Source organism: Ambystoma mexicanum, chromosome 4q (assembly GCF_040938575.1).
Source record: "Ambystoma mexicanum isolate Mex_15411 chromosome 4q, UKY_AmexF1_1, whole genome shotgun sequence".
Taxonomy (NCBI): domain Eukaryota; kingdom Metazoa; phylum Chordata; class Amphibia; order Caudata; family Ambystomatidae; genus Ambystoma; species Ambystoma mexicanum.
Window position 1 is genome coordinate 1,231,788,393 of NC_090928.1, and position 25,471 is coordinate 1,231,813,863.

Consider the following 25,471-nt stretch of genomic DNA (forward strand, 5'->3'; position numbering starts at 1 on the left):
TTGGTGAACGACCTTTAAGGGCAATCAGCAAAGCAGCATACACAGGACAAACAGCATCCCAGCGACAAACGAGATTCCGTGCAACATCCCTCCTTTCCTCTAGACACCGGGTTTTATACTTCAGGGCACCCATGCCTTTCAATGGAGAGGGAGGTTTCAGACATAGTAAGACATTGGGAAAAATAATGTATCAGGTGCAAGGACAGTGTCTAATGAATACACATCTTAAGCGCAGGCAGCTTCCTCAAGTCAGGATGGAAGACAAATAACAATACATCTTGGGTGTTGCTGTGCAAGCTACTTCTACAGTTCCCACACGGTTCGGGGCAGACGAGCCCGCTAACTATATGACAACTTACATCTGCTAAAGCCACCTGAGAGGCGAGAACTGTGGAAGTGAACTCTGCTAGGCCCTAGGCCGTAAATAACAATACCTGCCAAACAGTGTGACTGCATGAGCATTTATTTACAAAACATACCTTATGTTGAGAGTATCTGTGTATAGGATGGCAATATCTGCAAAATGGCATACTACTTAGGAATGTGATGGCAATAGCATCCCAATGGTGTTAGTACCTGTGCATATAATTCCAACCTCTGGAAAATAGTTACACGCTGACTGGATAGCCCATATGCAATGTGCTTGCTTCATGCAACAGGTTTGAAACCCTGGTGGGGGCTATTAGGCCATTCACATTTTTGATGGCGATGAATCAAGTACAATCAGTGGGCAATAATAACACTGATAATGACCCAGGTCTATGGGCCAAGTGGATAGCTCAGGGGCAACACGCTTGTCTTGGAAAAAACACTGCACCGAGCTGCACGGGTTCCATCCCTGGTCCTGAGCTTAGAAGCTGGAATCTGGCATGAAGAGCACTATCAAAAAACAATTTGTTTATTGTTATTTATGTTATCCTGTGGAGTGACGCAACGCTCCCGATCAGCCAATTTCTGGCCGATATGACCCGGAATGGCTGGGAAACATGGATGTAGGACACAAATTTAAGTGGGGGGATATAATGGGATTTATCCCCCCAGAATTGTGTCCCTGCAGCGTGTCAAAATATGTCTGCAACCTGCATACTGCAGCTGTCATGTCAGCGTGCAAAAGTACAAGTTAACTTCTGCAGACTGTCTGCAGTGGACTAAAAGTACTTCTGCTCGCTCATGCGTGCCCTGCGCCTGCGCATTTGGAAAATACCCAGGCCGGGGAACAAACTGCATGTGCCCCTGCGCAGTGCACTGTTGCGCAACCTCAGCCTTAATTTTTCCAGAATGAAGGAGAAGCCAGGCAGCGACGAGTGCTCATGCTGAGTGACTGACAGCGTTTGATTATCGAGGGAGAGAGACAGATTGAGACTCCGACTCGACCTCAGCTAACATACCTAAGGTAAGTGAAGTGTAAAGTGTCATATATTGTGTGTGTGTGAATGTCATGTCGGGCCAATCGTTTCCTATTCTAACTTTCCTGTTTGAGAAGGAGAGACAGGGGTCAGGTTGGGGGGACACTGACAGTCTAGAGACAGTATTTTTCGAGGATGTGGGATCTGGAGCATGCCAACATCTGTTGCATGTGTTTACAATATTCAACTACATGTCAGATGTAATATGAAACATGCTTTCTTTGCTGTACAAGCATTGGAAACAACAAGTGCTTGGTGGTGTCAATTAGCGGGCATTTGTATGTGTGTTCATGTAATACGTTTGGAGGGAGTTTCAAGGAGTGTGTGTGTTTGTGTGTAACATTTCCTCATTTCATGGGAGGCCTCTGTAGCTCTCTCTCGTTCTGTGTTTGGCAGGGAAGGGAGTTTGCTGCGTACCATGGAAATGTGTTTGTAGTGCACTACTTGCATATACGGACACCCAGGCAAGATGAGCCTGTTTTTACGACAGCATTGCCTGCAAACGTTGGGCACAGCCAGCAGGAAAATATGTTGCAGTGGCCAACGTGCAAGTTGAAGGACTAAGGTGCTTTTTCACAGAATCGAAAATGGCAAGATGGCATACACAAGGCGATGGGCGTAGGAAATTGAGGAATAGTGGGGACAAATCCCCGCCAATAATTTTAAGCAGTGGGATATAATGCCATTTATCCCCCCCACCCACAATAAGAAGCAAGGTGAGGGAAAACAGGGGTTTTATTTTCCCAATTGAAGTGATGAAGCAGCAGGACAGCGTTACGTAAAAGCAGGGCTGAGCTGTAAGCAAACATCCAGGCCAGCATTGGTGGTTTGTATAAAGAACTTCACTGGTGGGGGGCGTCTGTACTCCTGCTCTCTATATTATTGGTATCGTGGTAAAGCAATCAAGGCCTAGCTTCTCAGGAGGAGATGCAGGCTGGTTCCCAAGTACAGTGTAGTCCCCAAACACCCACAAAGAAATGTCCACACCCTGTATTAGTTAAAACACAGTCTTTATATAAATAAGGTTCAAGGTTATATACACAATCACTATAATACACTTTGTGCTCCGACAATTCTAAAATGGTAAATGCATACAGGTCTAGGTGGTACCACGATTATTCTGATTCCATTAAAATGCATCAACTGTACTCAGTTCAAATAGCATACGAATCAACACAGCAAAGCGATATCAACCATAGACTTAGGAGGAAGACAAGATGGTTAGACAATTGGCAGAATACTGGGTACCTACCAACCAGACACAGTTCTGTATCAGGATCCTCCCACCTGGGCAACCTGTAAATGAAGATGCACTACAAGCCCAGTCCATATATTGTCTACTAGAGTCTTATCTTCTTCTATAGTTCTGCAACCCAATATACCTTGTGTTGTAGAGTTCTTTGTCGGGGAATCGACTGGCCCTTCTTGAGTGTGCTCCCTCTCAGGCAGGAGACGCGGTTCGTCAATCTTCCGAGATGAAGAAAAGGTAAACGTTGTCGTTGAGGCAGCAACTTCGGTCCTTGCGGTGCTCGTTGACGAGTAATCTAAAACGTCCTGCAACAGGGGAGATGTGTGGTGCACCTCGACGACGATTGTTCATTGCCGCAAAGAATAAGTGAAGAACTTTGGCCCAGCAAGGGCGTCAAGTCGTCGGCGTCTGGCATCAGCGAACGGGACGTGACCACGGCTGGCTTCAGTAGCTTCTCTGGTCTTCGGGTGGCGGGAAACCCACCGGCGGATTCTCCTCGGTTGTCGACAACCTTGACTTTCTCTGGCAGGATGAAAGCGGACCACGGTGATGAACAAGGGAGTCCTTGGATCAAATGTTCTTAGGCAAAGGGAGCACGGCGGCTCCGGCCAGCGAGAACGGTTGTCGACGGTGGATGGCTGTCCGGTGCTTCACTTCGTTCTCCTCAGCGGTCCCCTTCTCTGGTCGGCAGCCTTTCATAGGTCTGTCTGCCAGGGAGCTTTGGCAAAGATCAGCTGGTGCATGATTGTCCCTCATAGCTCAGGGAGAGGTCTCCTTACCAGGTCCTCTCTTGGATCAGTTCTTGAAGACACAGCAGCTTTCAGATTACACGGAAGGGACCATCGGTTCACTTTCTTCTTTCGGCTCGGCTTCGAGAGTAAGCATCAAGTATCAACTTCAGCTTCTGAACAATTTCTAGCAGTGAGAGGCCCCCAGATATACTGTTGATCTCCCATTTACTCTGCTGTAGCACACTCAGGCAACCAATCATTCAGAAGTGCATTCATGCAGCCAGTCAGCCAATCAGTCGCACAGTGCATTCAGGCCATTCTTCTCCATACAGACACTCACAACACAGAATGTGGATTCGGACAAGTACCCATCCATTCAACACTAAACACTGCATTCATATCAGTTTCGGGCAGGGCTGTCTCAGTGATTGTGTCAAACACCAGATACTAGACACCCATAACACAGAATGCGTATTCGTCACACACTCCATTCACCTAGGTCCCATCCCACGGGCGTACCCACAACATACGGTCGTTGGGAAGGCTCCTGCCAGTCTGGTCGGGCCTTCCCCACAATATCATATATGGAACTTCCAACCAACAGCCAGTCAGGGCGAAGGGACAGAGTCAGGGCTTCCCGGGACTTCGGGAAAACCAAGGTAACAGGCAATGGAAGGCCCACAGGGGCCATCTTGTCTCCATCAAGAATCTACTGATTCCAATGACAGGACCTGGGCATCCCAAAATGGAGGATGCGCAGGGCACCTGTCAGTTCAGCATGGAGCTGCCACTAGCCCATACCCTGCTCTGTGGGCCAACACAGGTGCCCAAAAACATACACTAGGAGTACAGGGTCGTTGTAACGCTCACCTGATTCCCACGGAGGCGCTGGTCTAGGCAGGAAGGTGTCTGTGACTCGAAAGGTGATGTGCAGGACTCGGTTGGCTTCTGGGGCTGAGCCTCTTCGCACTGTGTGTCGAACTCGAAGGGTGAGATTTCTGCAGGTGAGAGAATATGGGGGTTAATGATCTGGGCAGTTGAGTGTCCCTCTCTCTCTCTCTCTCTCTATTCCCAGCTTCCCCGTAGAATCCCCCAGGTCAACGTGCTCACCTTAGATAGGTGAATGCTGGGCTCTCCATCTGCGTCTGGTGCAGGGTGCCGTTGCCAGTTCCTTCACTGGGTAAAACGTAGGCCTCTTAACATCAGAGGATCGCTACCGCCGTTAACTGCACGAGCGGTGAGTTTCCGGACACCTTTTGTCCTTAAAGTCTTTAGGTACGAGGGCACTTTTATGTAGATCAGGGTTTGGTATAATGCTTTCTCCTATTTGTTTTGCAGGGCTCTGGAGACAGAAGATGGTGTGAAGGGAGCCGAAGCTGGAGCCAGAGCCTTGGAATGGGAATGAAGCGCTTGGAATGCGTGAGTAAATGCAAGCGCTCTAACTGTTTCTTTTCTCTTGCAGCTGCGGGTTCGTGCTGAAGAGATGCTGGAAAACGCCGGAGTATTTGCAGGCGTCCTATTTTGGCGAGCGCGATGGGCGTAGGTAAATACCTGTCTAATGTCTCTCCTTTTGTCTTTCAGGTCCGGATTGCAGCGTTGGAGACCCAGAGTGCCGTTAAGAAATAACTATGCCTTTGTTTTCACAGGCGGAGATGCAGCGTGATGAAATGGTCGCTGCCGATGGATCAGGTGAGTAATGCGCTTCGTATGAAGGTTGCCGTGCTAACTTGTAGTTTCTTATTTTGCAGGTGCTGCTGAAGACTGGATGCGGGGATGGTAAGTATTGTTCTTGCAGGTTCTGCTGAAGACTGGATGCAGGAATGGTAAGTATTGTTCTTGCAGGTTCGGGCCCGGATAGAAGAAAAGCTGGAAGAGACTCGGTGAGCGTTCTGCTGCAGATGCAGAATAACGCGAAGCACGTTTCATCAATCGGGTGTGGTTTAAATAGCCTTGGAGTGCTGAGGCGTCTTCCTCCACTGCCCCGCCTAGGTAAGAAAAGAGTTCCTGTTCCAGAAGAGTTCCAGTGTTGTATCCAGGAAGTGGAGCTTGCCCCACCCAGGTAAGAAAGTAGTTCCGGCTTACTGAGGATTCCTATGTAGCTGGTAAGTGAGCAGCATGGTCTGCTGCAGGTAAGTCCACCCAAGCATCTTCATATAGATTATGAGCCCGGCGCTACCAGTGCCGGGACCGATGGCATTGATGAGCCTGGCGCCACCGGCGCCAGGACAAGGTCCAAAAGGTCCCATTGGGGACCGGCTGGTGCCTAGGATTAAGGTTAGGGGCCTGCTTCCAAGGACGTTGGGCTGGTCCTGACTCCTTGGAAGCAGTGATCATGACAGTCGTACCCCCATTGATGGGAGCCAAAAGGGTATCCCAAGTGTCTGTTCACCAAACCAAATACAGGAAGAGCCGCACCGCCTTCACCCACATGAACTCCTGCGTGGAAAACAAGACAGAACATACATGATAAAGCAATAAAGGACAAGGATTCAGAGGCCCTGTCCCTCTGATGCATTTCCAGCATCACAGTTCGCTCATCGTTCTACTGGCTGTAGCTGGCTGTCTGGTGCACATCACATCATTCTTTTCTGCCAGTGCTCGCACGCCTGCACATTTGAGGGATGATGCATACATATATTGTGTGAAGTGGCATCTATGGTCCACATAAGGGGGTCTACTAAGGGGTTGGGAGGGTGCACACATGGTGTGTGTGGTGCTTGTTTCGTTTATGGTGGGAATGATACACACAATGTGGGCAGCAGGGTGGCATGGGTGGTGCCCACAAGGCATTCGCATAGCTAGGGAGGTAGGTCAGGTACATTATGTCTGTATAGAATGGTAGGTAAGGTGCAAGTACAGTGTGGCAGGTATTGTATGTATTTGGTGTCTGCATAAATGTAGGTATATGGCTGGTATGATAGCTCAGAGGGTTGCACACTCGCTGCTGAAATCTGTGGGGGATCTTTAGATCGCAGGCTGGAATCCCTGCAAGGCCATCTCAGTCTTTCATCCTTCCGAGATGGATCGATGAGTACCAACTTCGGTTGGGGGACATTAATTGCATGCAAATGATGTATGTGCAGCGCTTTGGCAAAATCGCTATATAAGTAAAGAAATATTATTTTTGTATTGTGAGCAGAGTAGGGATGGGGCATTTGATGTGTGCATCGTGGTAGGTATGATGCACACATGGCAAGTGTACACATCATTATGGTGCACTTTGTGTGCACAGCATGGTAGTTATTAGGCACATAAGGTAAACACAAAGGGGTAGACATGGTTCACACTTTCATTGCAGAGCTGAGTGTATTGCATGCACGCTGCTTGTAGAGCAGCTGATGCACTGCACATAATGTGTGCAGAGACCTCAGTATGTTGCATGCATGCTGTTTGCATAGCGGCTGATGTGCTGCACATAAAGTGTGCAGAGAGCTGAGTGTATTGTATGCACGCTGCTTGCAGAGCAGTTGGTGTGCTGCCCACATAATGTGTGTACAAACTGGTGGGTGTGGTACACACTAAATGTGGGGAATCATAGGTATGGTGCACATGAAGCTTGTTCAGAGAGCTCTATGTACCAATCACATAGGATCTGGCAGAGGTGAACACTGTTCACAAGGAGTAGGAATCGTGCACAAGGTGTTTGTAGAGCATTGTGTATAATGCATGTATGGTTTGTGCTGTGAAATAGATATGTGCACCTGATGTAGATAGCACAGATGATACAGCATGTGTAGAACTGTAGTTGTGGTGCATAAAGGGGTGGGGGATGTAAATCAGTTCATATGTTGGACTAGTGTGTGCAGAGTGATAAGCTTTGAACACATGTGTGTGAAAAGCAGTTGGTATGGTGCACACATTGTGTGTGCAGACATTTCGGAATGGCACACGCACAATGTGTGAAGAGTCGTAAATATGGCATGCATAGGGTGTGTGCAGATTGTATGGTTGTGTAGTGCCCACACAATGTGTGTACATAGAAATGAATAATGAACAAGTGACAGGACTAAGTACTAGTGAATTGGGCAATAGTAACACTTGTTTTTTTGTAGATCTACGAAAGCTTCGGCACTCGGCTGCCTTGGCTTGCCCCAAGGTGTCTCCTACGCCCCTGCTGGGAAACCTGTTAATGAGCCTGCAAATTGGCCAATGAGGGGGGGCGCATGTCTCTTCAGATGTCCGCAGATGTCAGGCCTCTCAGCCTGGCACTCTCTCTCATCACAGGAGCACTACTGTGACTGCCACTAGCCGCACCGCTCCCCTCCTCACCTGGGCCACACCTGACAGACATTGCCCGGGCACTCAGAATCTTCCTCCATGCTCCGCTCTTTACCTGAAAGCTGGCACGCTCTTCTTGTATGTGACACGGGTGAATGGCACCATACTTAAACACCACACTGAAACCATTCCACCCTCTCCTCCCACTGCCACTGCAAATTATTCTGTGTGGCACCCGGCAGACTGGGACTGGCCTAATCAAGCAAGTCCTTCACCTCCCTCAGCACAGGGAACCAGCCTGCTCCCATAATTCCCTCAGGCATATTTCCCCCACATTGTCTTTTTTAAACCCTCACCAGCCTTCTCTCCCCCCATGTGGATCATAATAGCTTTATAGACCCTCACCTCAGGCTGTACGAAGAGTTATGGGCCAATAAAACCAAACGGCCTTGCTGTGCTCTGGCCTTTAACTCGGTCTTGATGGCCCATAACTCCCAGTAGGCATTCAGGCTGTAAAGCTTATTTATTATAGAGCTTTGAAGCAGTCCATATTCATTAAGCTCTATAAAAATCCCAAACAATATTAATATATTATGTAAGTATAAAGCCAACCTGTTGAGATACCTAGCAAATTGTGCACATTGCTGTTGTCTGAAGGAAAATTCTGACAATTTGACTAGTTGTTAGTGATGTAAGTATCTTACTGTATAGTAACAATACTTGTAATAGCTTGTGAGTAATTGAACACACTCTGGCAAAAGTTAGCAAATTACATTAATTTGGATATGCGGTTGTAACACTAGTCAATCTATCAATCAATTGTTTATTTCCATTGCAAAGAATCCATAAAATTCACAATATGAAACAACTGGATAAAAACTCCTACATGAATTCGTTATATAGAATAAAATTAGCAAAATTGTCAAAAAGTGGTGGTACCCCGTCATACATTAAAACATCAATTAAAGAGAATTCAGTGCTACAAGGGCTTTCATTTTGCTTCCAGGCTCAGAAAGCAAGCTATGGCAACCTCAGGATCAGGCAGCAATAGCAGAAGCATAAAAGCTGTTTTCCAATGCTGTAAGCTAACATTTCCGAACATCCTTGTACATAGGACAAAACAATGCAAAATGTGGCAAGGGCCAGTGTTTCCATCTCACCAGACAAGAATCACCTGTATTTGGCACACCTGACCACATGTTATTGCATTTAGATGATAAGCATCAAGTCTGTCTGGGCTGTCCTATTGAGGGTATAAGGACATCCCATTCCCAGAAAATTGTTTCCCTCGATGGTGACCCCTCCCAGGCTTCTAATGGGGGTCATAGCTATGGAGTCAGTGCGTGCCATTGTCCTTGGCGGTAAGCTGTTCTGTATCTATGGTTCCTGCTCTGCGTTACCCCGAGTCTCAGTGATTGCAAATACTGTGGTGTGGGTGCTTGCATCTGTGCTATCTGTGTCATGGGCTGGTGTGTCTGTGGGTGCGCGTTCGGTGTCGGTCCTTGCTGTTGCTGTGCTTGGTCCTGTATTTATTACTCATCCTGGTCCCCTTAATATTCCTGCTGGTACTGCGCTCCCCCATTCTGTTGCACCCCCTACTCTGCACACACTTGAGATATGTCCCATCTGCCCGTATAACCAGCACTGTGGTGACTTTCTCCCGTGCCCTTGAAAATCCCCTGCATAATCCCCTGGTCCCTGCTGCACCTGTTGCCCATATCCTCAAAACCCTCCTGGGAAACAACCTTGATTGTGATGTATCTGTGGCCCATACCCACGCCCCCTGGGTGGCCCCGCTCTTCCTCGAAACCTGTGCTGCATGTTCCCCCGCCCATAAATCCTCCTCCTGCGGGCAGCCGTGCATACTGTTGCTGTGGCGCCCTTTGTGCTTCTATGCTTGTCAGTACTGCCCCTTCCAAGGCGTACTTGGATAGTTTCTTCTGCACTAGCCTTGCTTCCACTTGCTTCATTTCCTCATTCTTCTTCTTTATTTTCTCTTGTAACAGCCTACAATGATGTACTATTGTGAGCTGTAGGCCAAGGTTTTGCTTCCATGCGTACTAACTTCTTGAGATGCTTTCTGCAAGGGTTCTGCAGTCCCTGACACAATATGTGGTAAAATAAAGCTACTATTATGTCCCACGGTTCTCACGTTTCAAGGCGCCAAAGCTCTTGGATCACCTGAATATAGTGTAAGGGGTCTTCATCTGGTGTCATCTTGCGGAACCCTACCCTTTTCCATACGTCATCAGCAGCTTCTCCGAGGATTGCCACTAGTAGTCCCTTTACGTCCCCCACTGCTAATCTCTATCCTGCTGTCATTCTTTCCATTTTGTACATCTTTTTCCCCGCACCCACGGTTAGCGAAGGTAGCCTACATCTCACATTTTCCTTATCAATGTGTTTTCATGGTATGTATTGAGGTCACCCTTCTCTAGTAGGGGCATTTGTGAGAAACCCGCCTCCCCATTCGCTCCTCGAGTCACCCTGATCTGCCTGTTGGCGTCTCTAATGTCAGCGTATAAGTCTGTTGTTGTAACGCTCACCTGATTCCCGTAGAGGCGCCGGTCTTGACTGGGCGTATACCGTATCTTCAAAGGTGATGTGTAACACACGGCTGGCTCTTTGGGCTGGACCTCTGTGCACTGTATGTCTGACTCGAAGGGTAAGATGTCTGCAGATAGAAAATATGGGATTAAGGAACTGGGTTATTGAATGTCTCTCTCTTCTTCCCTTTCTCTTCTCCTGTAGAACCCCAAAGGTTAACGCTCTCACCTTAGGTAAGTGAACGCCGTGCTCTCCATCTGCCTCGGGGCAGGGTGCTGTAACCAGTTTTTTCACTGGATAAGGGGAGCAGGCCTCTTGACTTCAGAGGACTGCTGTCCGTCGTTTACTGCACGAACGGTAAGTTTCGAGTAATTCTAATGTCTTTAAAGTCTTTAGTAATGATGTTTCTTGTTTTGCAGGGTTCCGGCGATGGCGGATGACGGGCTGAAGTGAGTTGAAGATGGAGCCCGTGTGATGAATAGAAGCACCTGGAAGCACGTAAGTAAGCGCTTGTTGCCTGCTTCACGATGCGCTCTAACTGTCTTTTTATTTTGCAGGTACAAGTTCGGAGCGGCTGCAGGGTGCCGGAATACCCACTGGGTTAGATGTGGAAAGGAGTAATGGCACGTGAGTATTAAAGTTCCCCAATGTCTTTAAACGCACCTTGTTTTGTCTTTCAGATGCGGGATGCAGCGCCGAAGGCCTCCGGAGCGTGCGAAGAGTTGGTAAGCTTTTGTCTTTCAGATGCCGGAATGCAGTGTGAAGACCTCCGGAGCGCACGAAGAGTAGGTAAGCCTTTGTCTTTCAGATGCCGGAATGCAGCGCGAGGCGTTGGTGACAGCCGATGGACCAGGTAAGTGAAGAGCTGTCACTGAAGACCGTAATGCTAACCTGTTCTTTCTTGTCTTTATAGGTGTTGCTGAAGACTGGATTCAGGATGGTAAGCCTTTTTCCTTAGGCCCAGGATCAGATGCAGAAGACACGATGAGCGTTCTGCTGCAGAGGATGCAGAATAACGCAAAGCAAGATTCATCCATCGGGTGTGGTTTAAATAGCCTCCTGTAGTGCTTAGGTGTCTCCTTCCACAGCCACGCCTAGGTAAGAAAAGAGTTCCTGCTTTCCAGAAGAGTTCCAGTGTTCTGAATCTAGGGAGTGGCTCCTGCCCCACCCAACAGGAAAAGTAGTTCCAAACAGAAGAGGATCAGACAGAAGAGGATCAGAGGCTCAACTGGCAGGCAAGTAAGCAGCATGGTCTGCTGCAGGTAAGTCCACCCAAGCATTATGAGCCCGGCGCTTCCAGCGCTGGGACTGGGCATATTTATGAGCCTGGTGCCACTGGCGCCAGGACTGGGTCCAAAAGGTCCCAATTGGGACTGGTTGGCACTCGGAACCTGGGTTATGGATCTGCTTCCAAGGGAGTTGGGAAAACCCTGACCTTTTGGAAGCAGAGATCATGATAGTACCCCCCCTCAAGGCCCCTCCCAAACCGGGCTTCTCCGGGGGTTTTGGCTTGTCAGGAAATGTTCGGTGAAATCTTTTGATTAGGCGAGGAGCGTGGACATATTCAGCAGGTTCCCAGGATCTCTCTTGGGGGCCGTAGCCTTTCTAGTCAATTAGGTAAAATAGTTTAGATTTGGAGATCTTGGAGTCCAGAATGCTTTTGACTTCAAACTCGAGCTCTCCATCAACTAGGATAGGTTTTGGAGATTTAGTTAGTCGGGTTTGAGGTTGCACGGGTTTTAATAGAGAGACGTGGAAGACCGGATGTATCTTCATGTGCGGGGGCAAGTCCAACTTGACCGCTACTGGGTTTACTTTGGTAGTGATGGAATAGGGACCAAGGTATCTTGGGTTGAATGTGCGTGGCCCTTTTAGAGGTAGATATTTGGTGGATAACCAGACTTGATCCCCTACTTGATATGGAGGGGCTTCCTTCCGATGTTGATCTGCTCCTTTCTTGTATTGTTCTTTAGCCCTTTGAAGGTGAGAAACAGCTTCCTTAAAGGCTTGGGTGATTGTAGAATGCAGGTAGTCTAATGCTGGTGTTTCAAGATCTTGGAGGGGATCCAACTCCGAGGTTCGAGGGCGACTGCGGTACAAAAGAAAAAACGGGGTTTTCCCAGTTGCCGAATGGACAGAGTTATTGTAGGCATATTCGGCTATCCAAAGGATGTCTTTCCAAGTTTTTTCAGTTTGTTGCAGCATGCAGCGTAAACACTGTTCCAGAGTTTGATTGGTCCTCTCGGTTTGTCCGTCGGTCTGAGGGTGGTGACTGGTCGATAGTCTCACATCAATTTGAGCCGACCGACAGCAACTTCGCCAAAAATGAGAAATAAATTGACTACCTCGATCCGAAATTAGAACCGAAGGAAAACCGTGCAGTCGGACAATGTTTTCGAGAAATTCTCGGGCCAGAGTTGCTGCTGTTGGCAAGCCTGTGAGCGGAATGAAATGCGCCATCTTGGAGAATAAGTCCACGATTACTAGAATCGTATTGTATCCGGAGCATGGAGGTAGATCGGTGATGAAGTCCATAGAAAGCGTATGCCAAGGGCGAGGTGGGATGTCAATAGGGCGTAAGAGGCCTGCTGGTCTTTCCTTTTGACTCTTGTTTTGGGCGCATACTCCACAGGACATTATAAAGTCTCTGATATCTTTTTTCCAAGACGGCCACCAGAAGTAGCGCTTGATTTTTTCTGAGGTCTTGGCCATACCGGGATGTCCTTCCATTAAAGAATCGTGATAACAAGAGATTACTTTTTTCTGTAAATCTGTGCTGGGTAGGTATAATCGTTCTTGGAAATACAATAAGTTGTCCTTTACTGCAAAGTCCTTTCCCTGCAGATGCCAATTCTGTATGTCTGCTGGAGTTACAAGTTGCCTGGCTTTATCCTTAACTTCCTCTATGGATTCTGTGGCGATTACACCCAGAATTCTTTGTTCGGGAATGATTGGTACAGGTTTAGGGTTGATCAAGTGTTCTTCCACTCCCATCCGAGAAAGGGCATCAGCTTTACCGTTCTTTGTACCAGGTCGATAGGTAATTATGAAGTCAAACTCGGCAAAGAATAATGCCCAACGGAGTTGTCTAGAGGATTGGGCTTTTGCGGTTTTCAAATATTGCAGGTTTCGGTGATCCGTAATCACAGTAACGGTGTGTCGGGCCCCCAGCAGATAATGCCGCCAAGCCTTAAAGGCAGACTTGATAGCCAGAAGTTCCTTGTCAGTAATCGTGTAATTGATTTCAGGAGGCGAGAATTTGCGGGACCAAAATGCCACGGGATGCAACTGATTGGTTACCGGGTCCTTTTGTGATAGAACTGCCCCCATGGCAAGGCTTGAAGCATCAGTTTCCACGATGTAGGGGAGTTCGGGGCGAGGGTGTTTTAAGATTGGTGCAGAGATAAATTTAGTCTTCAAATCCTGGAAAGCTTGTTCCGCCTCGGTAGACCATTCAAAACGTTCGTTTTTCTTTAACAAGGCAGTGATGGGCTGGACTATTCGAGAGAATTCGGGGATAAACCTGCGGTAAAAGTTAGCGAAGCCTAACATGCTTTGCACACCTTTTACGGAGGATGGTGATGGCCATTTGAGAACTGCATCGACCTTCTTTGAATCCATACGCACTCCGCCAGGTGATAATATGAATCCCAAGAATTCAACTTCAGTCACGTTGAAAACACATTTTTCCAACTTAGCGAAAAGTTTGTGTTGACGCAATCTTTCGAGGACCATTTTCACGTGTTTCCGATGTTCAGATTCCGATGAAGAATAAACGAGGATGTCGTCAATGTAAACAACAACACACACATCTATGAGCTCTCTGAGGACATCGTTCATAAAATATTGAAAGGCGGCCGGGGCATTGCAAAGTCCGAAGGGCATGACCTGATATTCAAATAGCCCATACTTGGTGCGGAAGGCCGTCTTCCATTCATCGCCCTCTTTTACTCGTACCAAGTGGTAAGCTCCTCTAAGATCCAGCTTTGTATATATGCATGCTTTTCTGACTTGGTCCAGGAGTTCAGGGATCAAAGGTAACGGATATCTATTCTTAACGGTGATCTGGTTCAGGGAGCGATAATCTATACAAGTTCTAAGGTCTCCTTCCTTTTTTGGAACGAAGAACAAAGCTGAAGAAGCAGGGGACTTGGAAGGACGAATAAACCCATTTGCCAGGTATTGATCCAGGTATTGTCGAAGGTGAAGGTTCTCAGGCTCGGTGAGGGCATAAATTCTACTACAAGGAGGAGTAGATCCAGGTATCAGGTCTATCTGGCAGTCATAAGACCTATGAGGAGGTAGAGAGTTAGCCTGATCCTTCCGGAAAACATCTTGGTATTCTAGGTATTCGGGAGGTAACTGGGGAGTCTCTGAAGAAATTGCTGCCAGTGCAACACCAGGTGGAGGGTGACAAGTAGAGACACATTCTGGAAACTGGACCGTTCTTGCTCGCCAATCGATCAGAGGATTGTGTTTCTCTAACCAAGGTATTCCTAGAATAATCTGAAACTGAGGGGCCTTGATCACATCGAACACGATCTTCTCATGGTGTCCATCTTGACTTACTAGCGTCACCTCTTGAGTGGTATGCGTTACTGGCCCGGAGGCTATCTCCGTACCATCCACCGTAGTAATGACGTCCTTTACAGCCTTGGGACAAAGAGTTAGATTCATCCTCAAAACCATTTCATGATCCACATAATTGCCGATGGCACCGCTCTCGACGTAAGCTTCAATTGCATGTAATCGATCCGGATTATCAGGGCTAATGAGGACCATAGGTATCACGAAATGCGAGGTCACGGAACTGGTTTTCACGCTCGGCAAGAGGACCTCTATTCTTGTCGGGCGAGGTTGTTTCCCTGCTCAGAGTTTGTAACTTTGGTAACTGCAGCTCCTACTGCCTTCTTGGAAGGTTTCACCGGACAGTCTTGAAGAAAGTGCCCTGAGTTTCCGCAATAGAGGCATAATTGCAACTGTTTTCTCCTTTCCCGCTCCTTTTGTGTTAGAGGACCTTTCAGACCCCCTATTTGCATGGGTTCCCCGGAGTCTACTCCTTTGGAAGGAGTTGGCGGTTTGGAAAATACTCGAGCATCAAACTTGGAACGATCGGCCTTCCTGTTCTGCAGTCTGTGATCTATTTGAACGACTAAGCCTATATAGTCCGAACAATCTTGTGGGGGATTCACTACTTGGGCTAACACATCTTTGAGCTCTCCACATAGACCTCTATAAAACAGCGTAATCCTTTTGTCCTCAGGCCATTGAGTTTCCACTATCAGTCTGTTGAAAGACGCAATATAAGCCAAAAGGTCTTGATTACCTTGTCGCAACGAAAGAAGCTCATTGTCCAAGGCCTGCCCCTGTGAATGTCTTGCGAACAGTTTTTCCATACTGAGCTGAAAAGCTTGAAAATCATGGAGGACCGGATCATCTTGATTTACTAGAGGGATCGACCAGTCTGCCGCATTGCCACTAAGGTACGAAAGCACGAAAGCTACTTTAGCTTGATCAGTTGGAAAGGCTGCTGGCCTGCATAAGAAATGCAAACCTCTTTGGGTCACCAGAAAATCGTTCGGGCGGAGCCAGAGGTACATTCCCAAGTAGGTTGATCTGCACTGGATTCATAGAGGATGAAGAAGGAAGATTTCCCCCAGATGCGGTTAACGGGGTTTGTCCGGCTTGTGACTGCAGCAATTGTCTAGCGAGATCATCTGTTCGCTCCTTGGAAATAATCAGTTCCCTTCTTAGAGCGTTCGTTTCCTGACGGGCTGCATGCACTTCTGCCCTTAGTTCCCCAAGTAACTGGGCTAGCTGGTCGGTATCCGAGGTTTCCATAGCGCCTGGACATGAGTTTTGTGGTAGGCTTTGCGTTCTGTAACGCTCACCTGATTCCCGTAGAGGCGCCGGTCTTGACTGGGCGTATACCGTATCTTCAAAGGTGATGTGTAACACACGGCTGGCTCTTTGGGCTGGACCTCTGTGCACTGTAGGTCTGACTCGAAGGGTAAGATGTCTGCAGATAGAAAATATGGGATTAAGGAACTGGGTTATTGAATGTCTCTCTCTTCTTCCCTTTCTCTTCTCCTGTAGAACCCCAAAGGTTAACGCTCTCACCTTAGGTAAGTGAACACCGTGCTCTCCATCTGCCTCGGGGCAGGGTGCTGTAACCAGTTTCGTCACTGGATAAGGGGAGCAGGCCTCTTGACTTCAGAGGACTGCTGTCCGTCGTTTACTGCACGAACGGTAAGTTTCGAGTAATTCTAATGTCTTTAAAGTCTTTGATGTTTCTTGTTTTGCAGGGTTCCGGCGATGGCGGATGACGGGCTGAAGTGAGTTGAAGATGGAGCCCCTGTGATGAATAGAATCACCTGGAAGCACGTAAGTAAGCGCTTGTTGCCTGCTTCACGATGCGCTCTAACTGTCTTTTTATTTTGCAGGTACAAGTTCGGAGCGGCTGCAGGGTGCCGGAATACCCACTGGGTTAGATGTGGAAAGGAGTAATGGCACGTGAGTATTAAAGTTCCCCAATGTCTTTAAACGCACCTTGTTTTGTCTTTCAGATGCGGGATGCAGCGCCGAAGGCCTCCGGAGCGTGCGAAGAGTTGGTAAGCTTTTGTCTTTCAGATGCCGGAATGCAGTGTGAAGACCTCCGGAGCGCACAAAGAGTAGGTAAGCCTTTGTCTTTCAGATGCCGGAATGCAGCGCGAGGCGTTGGTGACAGCCGATGGACCAGGTAAGTGAAGAGCTGTCACTGAAGACCGTAATGCTAACCTGTTCTTTCTTGTCTTTATAGGTGTTGCTGAAGACTGGATTCAGGATGGTAAGCCTTTTTCCTTAGGCCCAGGATCAGATGCAGAAGACACGATGAGCGTTCTGCTGCAGAGGATGCAGAATAACGCAAAGCAAGATTCATCCATCGGGTGTGGTTTAAATAGCCTCCTGTAGTGCTTAGGTGTCTCCTTCCACAGCCACGCCTAGGTAAGAAAAGAGTTCCTGCTTTCCAGAAGAGTTCCAGTGTTCTGAATCTAGGGAGTGGCTCCTGCCCCACCCAACAGGAAAAGTAGTTCCAAACAGAAGAGGATCAGAGGCTCAACTGGCAGGCAAGTAAGCAGCATGGTCTGCTGCAGGTAAATCCACCGAAGCATTATGAGCCCGGCGCTTCCAGCGCTGGGACTGGGCATATTTATGAGCCTGGTGCCACTGGCGCCAGGACTGGGTCCAAAAGGTCCCAATTGGGACTGGTTGGCACTCGGAACCTGAGTTATGGATCTGCTTCCAAGGGAGTTGGGAATACCCTGACCTTTTGGAAGCAGAGATCATGACAGTTGTCTCTCCTCTGAGCCGTCGCACACAGTTGTTGGATCCCCCCGTGATCCTCTCTCTAGAACATGCTACAGCTGTCTCCCCCTTCCTTCTCCCTGGGAGATCCCTAAGTCTCTCAACATATGGGACTAGGTCATCGATGTTGCATAGCTTGTACACCGACCACAGTGTTCGGTCATCCTTATCTCCCTTAGCTCCCCCTGTACCGGTCCCCTTTTCCATGTCGCACATTTGTCCTCACTTGTCCCCGTGGACTGAGGCTTGAGTCACTGACTCCCCTCGTCCACCTTGTCCGCTGCTTCGTCGTCTGAATCTGAGCCCATATTACTACAAATGTCGTCCACGAAACTCAGTCTCCTAGAAGTGGTGTCTTTGTTAGGCTGCATGGTAAAGTCAATGTTATGCAAGTCGTGCCTGCCCCCTGTCCCGCAGGACCCCGGGCCTGCTCTGTCTGATACAGTGGTGTGGTAAACCTAAGGGTCTTTTCCTCCTTTCCTGTGAGCTGAGTAGAAAGTTCAGGGAAGAAAGCCAAGAGAGGAGAACACCATTAGGTGAGAGAGGGTGTTCCTCCTCCTCTATTGTAATTTCCTCGACCGACGTCACCTCGGTTTTTGTAGGACGCTGTCATTCCACCTCAAATTCATCCCTATCATGTCCTTTGAAATATAACACATGCAATCCCAATCATCCTTCTCCCTGCTTGACTATTATTTTACGAACTCCCAATCTGCTTTTATAAACCACTACAGTTCCCATAATCCCCCCCATTCATTCCACTACCCCGATATAAAACTTTGTGACAAAAAAAAGCCTCTTGCTTTTCCCTGTGAGCTTGACCCATTAACGAGTCAGGCAATTGCCGATAATTACACACACCGGACCATGCTTTCCTTTCCCCACAGGGATAAAAGGTGGAGCTCAAGAGCACACTTTGAGCAAGGCCAAACACACGAGGATGCAGCTATTCCGTGACAGCAGTTCAAATGGAGGAGAAAGGTGGCGAGACCTGAAAAGATGACAAGGAGGGAATTGCCCGTGCCCTTTTCAACCCAGACCCCAAAAAGGAAATCATAAGACCGGGAAGTACAGCTGGCGTGTGGTGATAATCAAGCCAGGGAGAGGCGATTGCCGCTGTGGTGCTGTCCTTGACTCCCGAGGCAAGAAAGCAAGTACATCACAGCTGGTGAGTCAGAGAGAACTGATAGTAAACTGAACTGTCCTGGGCACAAGGTTGTAAGCAGCAACATTGGGAGAACAAAGAACTTGTGTGTATTGAACTTTAAAGAAAACCCAGTAAAGGTCCAGATACAAAGTGGTCTGGCGCCCTGTCGGCGCTCATTCAAAGGACTCTGGCGGCAGCCTATTGTTGAAACTACAAGAACCTAGAGGCATTAGGGGAGGTCGGCATGAGGTGTCAAAGTGCTCATACGAGGGTCAAGTAAAACCCCTCGTACAATCAAAAGTCTTTGGCACATTGAGGAAGCAAAGTAAACTGTGACGTTCTTGTGAACTGTGGCAAGTGTGAACCTGACGGTGGAATGCCGAAAGAAAGCTAGGGGAAGGGAACTCTTCTTTTCTGATAAGATGATAGAATCATGAACTGTGTTAGAATGGCTATGTGAACCTGACAGAGGGATGCCAGAAGGAAAGACTAAGGGAAGTTAATCCTGCATTGTGAAAGTGAAGTGAACTGTTAAAAGTAAAGTGAACTGGATTAAACTGGCAAATGTGAACCTGGCTGAGGGATGCCTGCGCATCAGGGTGAATAGTAATACACCCGTGAACATTGTGATGACAAATGTGAACCCGATCGAGGGATGTCCACAATTAATGGTTATTTAAAAAGACATTGAGACTCTTCAACATCGCAGATGATGATATTGTGAATGCAAAGCCACAGTGAACCCGACTGAGGGAGGCTAACACTGAGAGAAGGATCAGAGCCTGGCTGAGGGGGATCCAAAGGCAGAGAGTAATCGCCCAATGTGAAGAGTAATCGAAGGAACTTTTTGTTTGTTTATGGTCAGCAGGTCCTGTGAGGCAAGAGACATTGGGTAAAAGAGACTTGGCCACCGAAGATCCTGATATTGTTGAAAGGAACTGTAAGCTCATGCTGGAGAAGCCCAGGAGGGTGCTGTGCTCAAGAGCCCTGCCTTGTCCCGTGCTAAAAACATGGCAGACCCCGGCTATAACGTCCTGTTTTATCATTTTGTGAACACTTCTTTATTTTCTTGTGAACATTATCCCACACTATTTTGTAGCATAGCAGTAAGTATGGGCAATTGTTTCTTTTAGTAATAGGCCCTTTTTATTTGACTAGACTCCACTTGGACTGTATTATTAATATTTGATGGTCGTAGCGTGCTCCCATCTTAGATTTAGATTTAGATTAGGCGTTTATCTCACCCATTTACAGTTTAATAAACACCCTTGAACTGTGATCACTTGTGTCTGTCTTACTATTGCCACCATGAGTTCCTTACAGTGGCAGTCCTATTATGTGTGGTCATGCTGTCTGGCTCCACTCATCTGCCCCCCCTGCTCTGTCACTTCCCGTGCTCACTGTCCATTGTTTCTTTATGCCTCGATCGTGCACTCCTCCTCCTTGCCTGCGCGCTCTTGTGTTATTTGCTCTATCTGCCATTTCCTCTGTTCCCTGTCTATTAATATTTGTTTTTTCCTTCTCATCTGCTTTCCTTCGTCTCTCGATCTCCTGTTGCTCTCTTCTCCTTCCTTCCCTCTGCTCTACCTTCATTTCCCTTTCTCTATGCTCTCTTTCGAGTCTCTCTTCTCTCCATCTCTCCTTTCTGTCTACTTCCTCCATTATCTCTGCCCAGTCCTTGACTTCACTGCTCACCTGAGGCCCTCTATTTCTTTGGTTACCCCCGCTGCCTATCCCATTGTCTTCCCTTCTAGCTTTAGGAGAATCTGTCCCCCTAACCACTCGTTTGTGGCTATACTCTCTAGCCCCTTTTTCGTGCCCTTCTTTGCCTCACTGCACGCTCCCTTTTCACCGATCGGCTGTCCCGTTCCTTTCTGTCCCTCTTGCCTGGTATATGGTGGTGGTTTATATATGTGGTTTGAATATCCCTCTGCTGCTTTTTACTCCCATAGTGGGTACATCCCCTGCTCATCATCTGTGTCTTCGGAGGTCTCGCTTGCAGGTGCGGGTGGGAGAACAGAGGGTAAGGACGCAGGACCCTGTACCTCCTGCTGGCTCGGCATCCACTAACACCTCGCTGCATCCCCCTCGCCCTCCTGAAACATCTTCCACAGCTCGAGTATTGCCATGCGGTTTGCTGACTTTTTCCCCTTAAAGGTTACCCTGTAAGTGTGTCAGAAGTGATTGCTGCACATTTTTGGCAAAACTTCTGCATGGTTGCCATGGTTTGACCAATTTTCCCTCTGGGCTTTTAGTCTATTCTACGCTATATTTGCAAACCTTATCCTTATAAAGTGAGAGGGTCTTATACAGGTGTTGTAGGGGCATGTCACCCCCGCACTTCCTCTGATACACTGCTCTTGCCTGACCTAAAATCGAGGATTTCGATATTCCGCTCTTAGGGGAAAAACACAACACAATCGCAATTCTTTTAACTTTCTCTGAGCCTTTCTGGCTCCAAAACAATCCGTCAGGCGTGCTCCACAAACCGCCCCTTCACAATCCCTGCTTTCTCAGGTGCACCCACAAATCTTGCGCATGCGCCTTCCTCGCACTGCCACTGGACAACCTCCTCTGTCAATCTCAAGTCTATCAACACTGATTCCGCACCACCTCGTGCTCTCCAAGTCCTATGTGCAAACCTACAGTTGACGTCACCAATTCACTAAACAAGGTGGTGCTAAGAAGTCAATTACAGCGCATACAATGCTAGAATACGTTATCCAAAAGTACACACAACCCCAACACAAACCCCACAGCTGTCTTCCTGCCTCCTAGCAGAGTATAACAATATTCTTTGTGTTTGATCTGTACTTGCAGCGTCGCCTTGCAAATAAAACGTCTCCTCGAGACTTCACCAGTCGACTCACCTTCCGCAATCTAGGTCGGCCCCCTTTGCTAAACCTTACAGGGATACCGTCATCTATGACCAGAGCTAAAACACCCAACCCACAGGAAATCCACTTATTTACACAACTTTTGTCATTCGTGCCCTTGAGTCAATAGTCTAGGTTATTCACCAGAACCTTTTATCTCAAAACTGAATGCGCCCTAACCACAAACATTAAATCTACCTCCGGTCCTGTCCCTACTAACGTTGGCAATGCTGGACGCTACTAAACAATACTCAACAAATTCCTCAACAATACTGAATACCTCCCTCGCACCCCCGTTATTGTCCCTCCCCAGATTGCTGTGTGGCTGGGTCAATACTTAGAAAATAGAAAAGACTCTGTAACTCTGCACCAAACCTTTCAAACTTGATTAGATTTTATTGTATAAAAAGCTTTTAGGCTTGATCCAAATTGGTTATATTATTTTATATAACAAGCCCTTGAGACACGTGTTTCGGCTTAACAAAGCCTTTTTCAAATCCGGGCTGACGAAACAAACTGTTTCTAACCAATATCATAGTATCTCATCATTTCCAGATTGTACAAAATATTTTCACTCAATGTGATTGTTGACTTATTTGCCTTGGGCTTAATCCCAAACTTTCTTCTTTGAAGCTCTGAGTCTCTCGCGTTGGCTAAAGGCTTGTTGTTTAGTAGGGTCAATGCTTACACTCTGTGTTCTTCTGACGCTGTTCGGCTGCCGCATCCTCCAAAGCTGTCACTTCACCCTTCTGGTCTGCTGGACACCTCACAGACTTCGGGCAGGATATTTCCCAGGCTGGCTCCTGACGGCCTTTCCATGGGGCACGCATTCCCCAAATCGAAACTTTGAAACATGCGAGGGGTCCCATAGGCCTCCAGGCTCTGTGGCGGAAAAGTCGGCTTTTTGCCGGACTGGTGTAGCCAAACCCGATCCTCTGCTACCAACATGTTTGGGTAGTTCTCCCAGGTATACCAGAGGTCGTTTTGGGGACGCCCCACTCTCAAGGCCCCAACACCCTTCCCCAGAATAAACAGAGCACTCAGCCAACGGCAAGTTGAACTGCGGTTTATTACAAAAAAACTCACAGGGATCATACAAGACAATCAAGATTCTCCAGTACTTCTCAGCTCTTCAGGGTGTGCTTGCCAGTTTTGGGGACAAACCACGTCATTTCTGGGCCCTTCCCAAAAAACCTATCCCCATGACTGATTGGGTGCTGGGAGTGGTATTCCATATAGAGGAACTCTATAGAGGTTATTCTACTGGTCCTTCCATGTCAGTTGGCTGGCCTGTTCTCTCCCCAAGAAACAATCTATTACATTGTTGCAGAGTAGTGGGATGTTTGTAATTGTAATTGGCTTACCATTGGTTCTTGCCCCTTGCCATCCACCCCTACTTCTCTAGCCTGTGATTGGCTAGAGCTGTTCTCCCCAGGGCTGAGACTCGATTAAGTTCTCAGCTCTCTGTGCACCTCTTCAAGGTGATGTGAACATCTATGTGTCTGTATTGTATGTGGTAGTGTGCCAACTTTTCCTATGAGATTGCGTACCCACGTTTGCCACACTGTTTCATTCCTCGTCTGGTGTGCTGGGATCGGCTCTTCTTTCCCACCACGGGTGAATGCCCATTGTCTGGGTCGGCTGCATCATGTGATTGTAGACCACAAAATTGAGCTTTTGATGCTGCATTTATGAGGATTTATTCAATTTCTTTGCAGCTGGTCTCTTGTCGTCTAAAGTTTGGAATGTGGCCAGGTATCGCTGACCTTGGCTGTGAGCCTGCCTTGCTCTCCATGCAGCCTGAATCGGCTCTTCTCGTCTCGTGCTCTGTGGCTTGAGGCCTTCTGTAATTTTATTTAGACTTATTATATGATTTCTACATGTTCGCGTTATACTAAGTAACCTACAAGTTAGTTACAAATGGTCATACCAGGCTCCATATATACTCCTGTAGTTCTATAGGATTATTTTACATAATCCTCTGCAAGCTTGCTCAGAATCTTTTGTTGCCTTGTGTTTCAGCATTAGTGCATTTAGCTAGTGAGAAAACCAATAAAAGCTTTGACAGCATGTGTATATATCCGTCCTCTAGCTATAGAACTGTGTAAGCAGGTTCTTCATGTATTGTATGCAAATGTGTGTTCGTGTAGTACGGTGCAGGGCTGGAAGTGCGCTTCATGACTAACGGTGCTATGTTGTGGTGTCACTAATGACGTCAGCATCGTGGCTTCTTGGTGCTTAATCGAGGCTGTCCATTAGGGTATTCCCATCCACAATCTCCTTTGTCTTCCCTCTATCTGTAAGATCATGCACTGGATTGGGTCTGTATGGCTGAGTAAGGAGATATTTTTCTGTGTATGTGTCAGCAGATGGTGCACTTGGGATTTCTCCGAATTAAGATGGGTGATTTCAAGCATTCCCGGCTCCATGTCCTGTCATGTTCCTGGGGCCCTCTCTTCAGATCCAGGAGGGCCCATCACAAAAATCACCTGTAAAGGAAATTTATTACAAGATAAAGAGACTATGAGAGAGAGAGAAAGAGAGAGAGTGAGAAAGAGAGAGAGAGAAAGAGAGAGAGAGAGAGAGAGAGAGAGAGAAGAGTATGGGGAAGTGCAAGAGTGCACTTCCTGTGCAAATTTAATGCATAGCAGGTATTGGGCACTTTTTGCATGCGGTCGGGGTGGATGTTCTTTTGCTCAGTTGGAGGGTATGTATGCGTTATCTCTAGGGAAGGAGGCAGGACAGATAATCTTGTACTTCCTGCTCACGCTGGAGCACTTTACAAACATCCGAGAGGTGCACCCAGTACCCTAGTTCCTTTACTTTAACTGCAAGGGGAGTGGCATTGACAACTTGATACAGTCCTTACATCTGGGTTCCGACCAGTGGTGGGAAATATTCTTAATGTAGATATATTCTCCAGGGACCAATTGTAGAGGGGGTGACATTACAGGCATGTTTGCTGTTGCGCCGGTCTCTTCCTTTGTCCTGGGTGGTGCAATCTGTTGGGAGACACACTTTATGGCCTTCGTTAGGGAGGACAGATAGCTTTTAAATTCCTCCCCAAAACTAGAAGCTGCTCTGTGAGCGTCTGATGCTCTTCTAACAAGGGAGAGCGGCGAATGCATGTGGCGCCCTTTTACCACCTCATTGGGTGATAAATGATGGTCTTTGCAGGGCTGTGTGTGCAAACTGAATAATGCCAGTGGCAAACAGTACACCCAGTTTTTCTTTAATGTGGTGCAAAGCTAGTACAATTTGCTCTTCAATAGGCTGTTGATCCGTTCAACAACACCGTTAGCCTGGGGGTGATAAATCGTGCACATCCGGTGTTTAATGCCCAGTAATGCTGAAATGTCTCTAAAAAGTTAATTAAATAAGCGCATGCCATTGTTTGATCTTAATAAATTACACATGCCCCATCGAGGAAAACCTCTCATACCAAATATTTTGTGGCACAATTTTGCGTCTGGATGTGCACATGGTCCCGCCTCCACCCATCGGGAGAAGGGACACACAACCACAATGAGATAACGGGATCCATTGCACCTTTCCCCCATGTCTGCATAATCAATATGTAATTTGCAGAATGCCCGAGTAGGGCGGGGCAAGGTACATCTAATCGTCCTTAGTGTTAGACCTGTACTGTAGCTTTGGCACGTGTTGCAGTGTATAACCATATTAGTCATGCTTTCCTATAGGTTGGGAACAAACCAATCGTCCTGTATCTCTGTTGCAATGTGTTGTTTAGAAACGTGAGATGGATGGTGCAGCTGCTCGAATGTGACCATTAATAACTTGTGTGGCATCACTGCTTTCCCAGAAATTTCCTGTCTCCATAACTGATCAGTCGGGCACTGTTGGCACCCTCTTCTAACCCGAAGGTCTTTCTCATCTTGTGGTGCACGACCCTGTAACTCAATTATTTGCACAAGTGGTTGGGCAGTGTAAGG